The sequence below is a fragment of the Rhipicephalus sanguineus genome, chromosome 7, assembly GCF_013339695.2.
Source record: "Rhipicephalus sanguineus isolate Rsan-2018 chromosome 7, BIME_Rsan_1.4, whole genome shotgun sequence".
Taxonomy (NCBI): domain Eukaryota; kingdom Metazoa; phylum Arthropoda; class Arachnida; order Ixodida; family Ixodidae; genus Rhipicephalus; species Rhipicephalus sanguineus.
In genome coordinates, this window is record NC_051182.1 from 157,037,225 (window position 1) to 157,046,686 (window position 9,462).

A 9,462-nucleotide genomic window follows, 5' to 3' on the forward strand; every position below is an offset into this window, starting at 1 on the left:
CTGTTTCCCGCACGTTGTAATAATTGAGACGGTTTGTAGTACGTGCTGAAGTCACGATGCGACATCGCATTTACAAAGGCAACAAGGGGCGCGAGCTCGATCGGCCTATTTCAACCAGCTCTAGTTGCACGACTGACAGTTGTGTTCACTGAGAGAAAAGGGCGGCGAATCGCTGATAAGCGTATTTGTTTGAACTGGTGATGAATGGCGAAGAAAGCACGATGACTATATACGCATTACAGATTTTTATTGGCGTTCTTCTTTGGCTGTTTCCCTAGCCGTTAGCGCTGTCATGTCAAAGTTGGAAATGTCTTCTCGTGACGCTTAGGTGTATGAAAAATACGTTCACGTTTATAAGCACTTCAATGTCAGCGGCATTTCCATCAGCGAGACATAACCGTTCATATTTAACTCTTGTGGACAGCGGATTTTCTGATCGATAAGGAGGCTGATGCTGTTGTATATCAAGAACGCAAGATCAGAGGGCGGAAGAAAAACTTTATTGAGCTGCTCGTAGTTACAGAGCCTCGAGCAGACTGCCCCGATGGAGGCGGGGTCCTCGAGCAGAAGGAGGGCCGTTCCGTCGCTCTCTTGTCTACAATACATGGCGAGAGCGGCGTCATGGAGAAACGTGACTCTACATGTCTTTAGTTCACGGCGGCTGCAATAGTACATAATTCACAGCCGCGCACAGATGTAAACACGGAGAGGCCATGTGGTCTCTCACTATACACACTCACGTTGTTAAACACGCACATTTTGCCGTTGGTTATATGTGTGTGGCTTTTTAGTTCCCATCTTCCTCCCCCCTAAAACTAAAGGTGTCGTAATTCAGACATTCAGGAAAACGTCTCGTGCGCGTACTAACGTCTGAGAACGTTCCCGTTTCCACTGTCTGTGTTGGGAGGTGATTCGGAGGGCTCCGTGTCTAACCGCGACGTCGTCAAGCCTGGAGCTGACGGCGCCGGGCCGACGGTCTGCGCTTCGTTTCCATTACCCGTCTGCGAGCAGCTTATATCGTCCCCGTGAAATGGGATAGCGCCTGGCGCGCTGCGGCTGCGCAAATGGTCTACGTGGCAGAATCTTACTTGCCCCGAAACAAACACTAGGTATGTCATGGCGGACCTTATGTTGACTATCTTCCGGGAAACCACTTAACGGTTTCACTTCGAACGCTTCTTACGTAAACGAGATCCCCTTTTTCCAACTGCCTTGAGCGACCTCGGTGTTTCTCTGCGCTCTCCTTTATGTGCGCTGTTTTTTCGTTTTTTTTTTTCGTGCAAGGTGTCGTTTCAGCATTGTGAGCCGCGTGGGCAGTTTCCTTCTCAAGAACAATTCAGCTGGCGTCTGCCCTGTGAATGTATGGGGAGTGGTTCTGTACCCAAATACGAAGTTATCCACTTGTTGTAGTGTTGTTTGCTGGTTTTTCTTTTGGTCACTCACTCCCTGCAGCAGAAGCGACTTCTTCAGCGTTTGTACTGCTGTTTCTGCCACGCCATTTGCTTGCGGGTGGTAAGGAGGAGTTAGCCTGTGTTTCACACCGTTTGCTTTTAGAAAGTTTGCTTTTAGAAAGCAATCCAAGAACGGCACTTTGAAGTGAAGCGGGAATCACAACTCTGTTATTCCATACCAAACAACCCATGTGCACACTGATTTCGAACTTCCTTACAAATTACGGCTTTAGCTCGTCAGAAACTTTGTTTGACCAACCGCTCCATGTGAATTCACGTACAACGCGGAGGACTTCATCTCTGGCTGTCTCTACCTCAGCCTCTTGAACTGTGACAGGAAGGTCTTGTATCGGTGCAAAATAAAAAATGCTTTCAGACTCTTCAGTAGTTTCAGGCAGGGGGAGCCTCGACAAACCATCAGCGTTGGCAGTCGTACGTCCTGCCTTATACGTGACCTGGTAACGGTAATTTGAGAGTGCGTGTAACCAACGGTGCACTCGCGCAGCAGCCACAGAGCTTGCTGGACACTTTGGGTCAAAAAGAGCAGTCAGTGGCTGGTGATCAGTGAAAATTTCGAACTTGCGACCATACAAATAATTGTGAAATTTCTTGATTCCAAAAATAATGGCAAGTCCCTCTTTCTCCGTAATTGCGCTCAGTTGGGGTCATTGATCGAGACGCAAAGGCAATGGGTTTTTCATGACCATCAACCACATGAGCCAGCACTGCCCCTAAGCCGTATGCAGCCACATCACATGCCAGACGCAAATCTTTTCTGACATCATAAATCTGCAATAGCTGGTTATTGCACAGCAATTCTTTGCATTCTCTGAAACACTTGTCGCACTGACTGGACCATTTCCATGCACTTTGCGTAGCAAGTTGTGTAATGGCTCAAGTAGAGTTGCCAGATTTGGCATGAAATTCGCATAGAAGTTAACCAGGCCAAGAAATGCTTTGAGCTGTGTAACATCCTTTGGCTATGGAGCATGCATGATAGCTTCCACCTTGTCTGGTGCTCGGTGCAACCCATTCTTGTCAATTACATGTCCCAGATAGCGCACTTTGCTTTGAAAGAACGAGCATTTTTCTGCATTAACGCGGATTCCATGATCCTGTAGCTTCTTAAGCACTCTTTCGGTTCTTTCGTAGCACTCTTGCTTATCTTTTCTTGAAATAAGTACATCATCTATGTAGCATGCTGTGCCAGGAATTCCTCGTAAAATCAGGTCCATTACTGCTTGGAACATCACCGGAGCGCTTGCTACTCCGTACGGCAGTCTTTTTAAATCTAAAAAGACCCAAATGAGTGTTCACTGTCAATAGCTCTTGGGCGCGTTCATCAAGTTGAAGTTGCAGGTAAGCCTTAGAGAGATCTAGAACTGTGAAATTTGTGCCTCCTACTACAGATGCAAAGACATCCTCCGGTAAAGGCAGTGGGTACTGATCCACCTCTATGCGCGGATTTGCAGTAATTCTGTAGTCCCCACATATCCTAACAGAATTGTCTTTTCTTTGGCACTATCACAAGAGGGGTCGCCCATTCACTGTGCTTGACTCGATATACGATGTCAGCTCTCTCAAAGTCATGCAATTCTTTTTCAACTTGCTCCAACATGGCGTATGGAACTGGTCTAGCCTTACAAAAAAGGGGTGACACATTCTCTTTCAGAACAATGCTCCCAATGAAGCCCTTGATTGTGCCGTATCCTTCGGCAAACACCTCATGGTACTTTTTCAAAAGAGAATTTTCTGTCTGAATGTTGTACACAGGTACGACTTCTGACCAATCTAACCTTATTTTCGACAACCAGTTACGCCCCAAAAGTGTTGGCATCCTCAAGCCCTATTCCTGCTTGACTATTACAAGCGGCAGCTCATGGCGCTGTGTGCCATAGCTCACATCAACTTGCGCGGAACCCTTCACATTTACAGGTGTTCCGTTGTATGTGACCAAGCGCACATCAGTTGAGGACCACTCAGCATCGGGAAAACATTTTTTGAATTCGCTTTCCGATATTAAAGACACTGCTGATCCTGTATCAAGTTCCATTGAAACCTCTTTGCTATTTATGTGTAGCTTTACTACTAAAGGAGATGTCTGACCATCTCCCTGGTTATGCCCTATTGCCAACAGCCTCGCCTCTGTTTTGCTTTGGTCAATGCAATGCGTTTGTTTAGTTCGACACATTTTAGCAACATGGCCCGTTTTCGAACATTTGAAGCACCGACTCTGCAAAAATGGACATGCCTTAGCAAAATGGTCATCACCACACCTGACACATTTTTCTTGTCCCTCGCGAGAAAGTCCTTCTTTCCGCGGCTTCCATACTTTACAGGTGGCAGTCCCCGTTGTGGACGCTGTTTGGCTTTTGCTCGTTGGCATCCTTTTAGGCGTCGGCTTGTTTTGCCAGTTGACGTCCGTAGGAGCTGTGAGAACTTATTTGGTGTCGTTCTTTGCGGTTTCCATGGTGGTGGCGATGTTTAGAACTTGTTCCCATGTCGCCTCCTTGTTCGGTAACGACAGCAGACGGCATCGGATGTCCTCGCTCGAAGACTTTCTTCACGGAAGCTGCCGAACTCGCATGTTGCCGCTAGCTTCTTGAGCTTGACGACGAGTTCTCCAATTGTTTCACTTTGGCTTTGATCCCTGCGATGGAACCTGTACCGTTCCGTGACTATGGATCTCCGTGGTGCGTAGTGCTCGCGCAGCACTTTCGTGGTATCGTATACTTGGAGTCAGCAGGACTCTTAGGCAGCAGAAGGCTTCGTAGTGTCACGTAGGCTTTTTCACCTAGGACTGTCAAGAACACTTGCGCCTTCCTCGGCTCGTCAGTGTTGTTAACGCTTGCGAAGACCTCGAATCTTTCGATGTAGACTTCGATGCTTCCCGTATCGGGACTGAACTCAGCAAGCCTTCCAACCGGCGTCGTAACCACGCTGTGATCTCCTGATGCTGCTATCCTGTCTGCCGATGTTGCCATGATTGAACAGTCCAGTTTTACCACAGCAAGATGTTATTAACACTTGTCTTGTGATTCAATCGGAGATGCCATCTTCGGTCCCATCGAATATACCATCTGAGATGCCACCCTCGTCGCCAAAGCTGTTGTATATCAAGAACGCAGGATCAGAGGGCGGAAGAGAAATTCTATTGAGCTGCTCGTAGTTACAGAGCCTCGAGCAGACTGCCCTCGATGGAGGCGGGGTCCTCGAGGAGAAGGAGGGCCGTTCCGTCGCTCTCTTGTCTACAATACATGGCGAGAGCGGCATCCCGGGGAAACGAGACTCTACATGTCTTGAGTTCACGGCGGCTGCATTAGTACATAGTTCACAGCCGCGCACAGATGTAAACACGGAGAGGCCATGTGGTCTCTCACTATACACACTCACGTTGTTAAACACGCACACTTTGCCGTTGCTTATATGTGTGTGGCTTTTTAGTTCCCAACAAATGCCATTAAGGATTACCAGTGACATTAGGCTTATTCAAAGCCTGAAGCTGTTCCTTACATACTACGTGCTAAAAGAAATTGGTAACTTTGTTCCGCGTGCAGAACATTGAAGAACAGGCTGTTGTGCGAGTTGATGCTACACGATGAATAAAAAGAGCGCGAAGAAACGTGGAAACAGACCAAGAAGACGAAAAATGCTACAGACACGACGAAGAAACCTACAGGAATGCGCTTGTGCTATGGCTTTCTTCGTTTTGTTCCACGTTTTTTCACGGCTCTTGTTATTCATCTGCATACAGGTTCTCTTGCCGGTCAGGCGACCAAAGTGCCTATCATCTAAAGGGTTCACCGAAAACCTATTATCACCAACGAACACTTGCGGATCCGAACTCGTTCGGACAAAACAAAATGTATATGTATAAAATCTACAGGTAACTCCTCTACTGTGTTATTCGAGGCGGTGCGATGTAAAGGCATTTTTCTTGAAAACAGACCTTACCATGGAGCTGGGAACAAAATCATTAGTGATATGGAGACTGTGACCATGGGCACGCAACAACTTACAGGGTACACGTGAGCTGCGCAAATGCAGCAGCTTCTTAATAGTTGAGGATGCTGTCCACGCATTATGGGACAGCATTCGCAGTGACACAGAAGCGTCGGTTTCGAAGCACTCTCTTTTCTACGAAATGAACACCCTACTGAAACGTTCCGTATGCCAGTCCAATAATTCCGTATGTTTCCGTAAGAATCTTACGGAAATATATGGAAAACGTATGAAAAATATACGCAAAACATATGAATTCCGTATGAAAACATATGGAATTATTGGACTGGCATACGGAACGTTTCAGTAGGGCAGCGCAGAGGAGGTCACAAAAGACCTAGTTCTTTTTATTTCTAGTGTATAAAAGCATCTGTGACTTGCAGTCGCAAAATCATATTGTCATACGAACAATGAACGCATATATTTAGAACAGTTAAAATAAAATTACTTTATTGCTGTCCAATGAACACTGCCACGCCGATTATATTTTAGCGGTTCTCAACGGTTATCTGCTTGCATTTTTCGTATGGCAATAACGTGGTGGGGCTGCATGTCCCGAACTTCTTACTTTCACATAAAACGGCCATGATCAGTTCGAGTTTTATTATCATTATGTTCGTAGCGGCGTCGGTTCTTTATCTAACAATGTTACAAGAAAAGGGATCGTTATGTGTCGTTAGGCTTGGATTTCCAACGGCAAGTGCTATAAGAATTATTACAAGACCGTACACAACCACACGTCGAACTAAAAGACGAAACCGTCGAGGACCATCACCTGGGAGCAATCCTAAGAGCTGGTGGGTCAATGTTTGTGCAGGATCATTGGCGTTTAAATTCTAACCTCACACCGTGGCTTTGTAGGGGTGCCTGATCTACCGTCGAAATGATAGAGTGATCTGTTATAGCCTCTATGCACGAGAGACCGCCATATTGTGAGTGACCAGGCGCCGAAGATTCTACCGTAGTGTCCTGCAGCAGTACACCTGGAGTGTCTAGCGATGTTTGTTTCCGTTGTGTAGTGTCGAATTCCGTACATGAAGCGCATGATAATGCTTTATTATCATGGTTAGCTTTTCGTGGGAACTTCACGGAATTATAAAATGATTCGCTTCGAAAACTTCAAAAATCGCACCAACGCGCAACAAGTGTTCCATGTATGTAGCATCATACGCGATCTTTATACATACTATTATCATATTCTATTTCTGCAAGTGCATTATTTCAGCGACGTTGAGCATCACACGCTTTCAAGGACGTTTTTTTTCGGCAGGTACTTATATAGCAGATGATGTAGTATGTGTGTGTGCAATGCATACTTATTTCTCTACTACAAAATCTTCACAGTAACGAACAAAATGAGAAGCTCCGGAAATATATAACTAATCAATAATAAAACGAACTTCTCATAGATAACGTTGAACGCTATCGGTATCAAGCCAAATATCAATTCACATTTGAGGCATTGTAAGTGAATCATTGACGAAATCAACCGGATGATTTATCAGTTTTGGTCGTCGTAGAGTAGGTAACGAGGTAATATTAGATATGTATGCTGCTGCTTAGATTTTAAAAAATTCCGCCCCGTCTTTGCTTGTTTGGAGACGAACTGTCGCCCTTCACCCTCATTCCCTTTTACAAGTACTTAACACTTAACTTCTTTGTCATAAACAAGTACTACGTTGTTCTTATAAAGTTCGGCTGCATGTAATGCAATCCGTACTTTCCAGTATTTTCTATACAATATGTCCAATTATTTGAACATTTCTCCTGTTCTTAACAAAAAATAATTTTGTTATTAATAACTTCTACTGCAGGTGGTGGATTGAAGCCTCGCCGGAACGCATAAAATTCTGGGCGCTCAAGAAATATTCAACATCATGAATATCCATCGCTTCTGCAAGATTTACATGAACGGCAGGTAACAATAAATGCCATTGAATACGTTCTACATATGGAAGTAAAAATTGTGTGCCCGTACTCTCCGAAAATTTTCTATGTTTTATGGACGCTAAAGTTTCTTTTCCTAACCGAATACAAGTTGCACGTTCCAGGTAACACGCACTGCTTGGACTGCGCCAATCAAGTGTCTACAATTTTTACGAATCAAGTTTGTCTAAAAGTTTTCTGTCCGTCCGTCCGTCCGTCCGTCCGTCCGTCCGTCCGTCCGTCCGTCCGTCCGTCCGTCCGTCCGTCCGTCCGTCCGTCCGTCCGTCCGTCCGTCCGTCCGTCCGTCCGTCCGTCCGTCCGTCCGTCCGTCCGTCCGTCCGTCCGTCCGTCTATCTATCTATCTATCTATCTATCTATCTATCTATCTATCTATCTATCTATCTATCTATCTATCTATCTATCTATCTATCTATCTATCTATCTATCTATCTATCTATCTATCTATCTATCTATCTATCTATCTATCTATCTATCTATCTATCTATCTATCTGTCTGTCTGTCTGTCTGTCTGTCTGTCTGTCTGTCTGTCTGTCCGTCTGTCTGTCTGTCTGTCTGTCTGTCTGTCTGTCTGTCTGTCTGTCTGTCTGTCTGTCTGTCTGTCTGTCTGTCTGTCTGTCTGTCTGTCTATGAACATTACAATCATGAACATTACATATTATTTCAATCTGAATTTCAGTTGCAAATATAGATAGGACCCAGATGGATAAAGAAATGCATTTTAACATAAGTTAGGTTTTAATTACTAATTACTATTGCCAATATCGACATAACTTCTCTTTCTTTTCATTGCGCAAGATATAATCATGTAAGATAAATGTTTATATTTTCTTCCTGATAATATAGCGCGTAGAAATAAGTTGAAACCTTGAAAATTGTGGGACTATTCGTGCGGGAACAAAGTAGTTTTATTTAGAACGAATGGAAATAAGAATGCAAACCAGAAAATGACAATGCGACATAATTTGTTAAAGTGAAGTAGGACTGACAATTGGGCAAGGTGGTATGGATTCATAATTATGAAACGGCGCAACGAAATCGGAGAAAGTAACTGACGATTTTGTCTTATTTCGTTGTGCCGTTTTATAATTACTTTTAAAGACACTTATTGTTACGGATCTGCATGTTACGTAAACTAATTTATTGAAATTGTCACGTTTAGAAGCGTAATCTCAATCAAAGGCATAAAAGGTAAAAATTTTATGATGCATGTATTCGCGTAAAAATGATTTCAGTCTTCCAAAACACGAAAACTTTCATATTCGGTTTTAAGCAATAGTTCTTTGCAGACTAGTTGGTTCATGTTCGTAAACTCGACTTGCTGCGCAACCAGAAGGAAAGAATGAGGGAGACAGAAAGAGCGCCGCGGTTTTAAGTTTTATTGCGATAGCAATTATGTCGATAATCTCGGCTGGTTTTTGCCCGTTCCCGTCGCCGTCACTCATGATATATGTATAAATACATATATATATATATATATATATATATATATAAGTCCGAAAGAAAGATAATTGAGAAAAATGCTTCCGAAGCGCGGAATCGAACCAGGGACCTCTCGCTCCTCAGCCCGTGGCGCTAGCCACTACGCCACGCAACGCCGATCCGCTAGGAAGCTAACGGCGAGCGTTATATACACACCCTTTTGCGCTTGCCGGACGAAGTGTGCGTTCACACTGAGACATTCGGCGGCGAGAGCGCGCGGAATCCGCTTCGGCAGCAGCGAGATCCGCCGGAAAATCCCTTTCCGCGTCGATCGGTCCTGGACCGACTTTTGCGGCAGCTGCCGCCGGATTCCCTCACCGCGAACCAATCGGAACGTGAGTAGAACATTCGAAAAATGGCGGCGTGCTTGTCATATTGCAGTCGTCGAAGCCCGCAGCAACAGCGAAGTCTTTCGTAATCATCCTGTAGCTCTCGACAAGTGCCAAGTGTTGTCGCGATTATCATCTTTGCAATACACCATCGCGATCTCACAAAACGGGTAGCATTATCTCGGCTCGACCAAGCTTCTCGCGTCTTGCAAATCAGGGCGAACCAACCACAACTGCTTGCGTCGTTTCTTGT

At 44.9% G+C, this 9,462-nt stretch overlaps 1 long non-coding RNA gene across 1 annotated transcript; it reads left to right on the forward strand.

Moving 5' to 3' along the window:
- Positions 1–6,138: 6,138 nt before the first annotated feature.
- Positions 6,139–7,401, forward strand: LOC119400990 (uncharacterized). Its single transcript, XR_005185345.2, has 2 exons — positions 6,139–6,250; positions 7,268–7,401. It is a non-coding gene; the product is annotated as an uncharacterized LOC119400990 (long non-coding RNA).
- Positions 7,402–9,462: the final 2,061 nt, after the last annotated feature.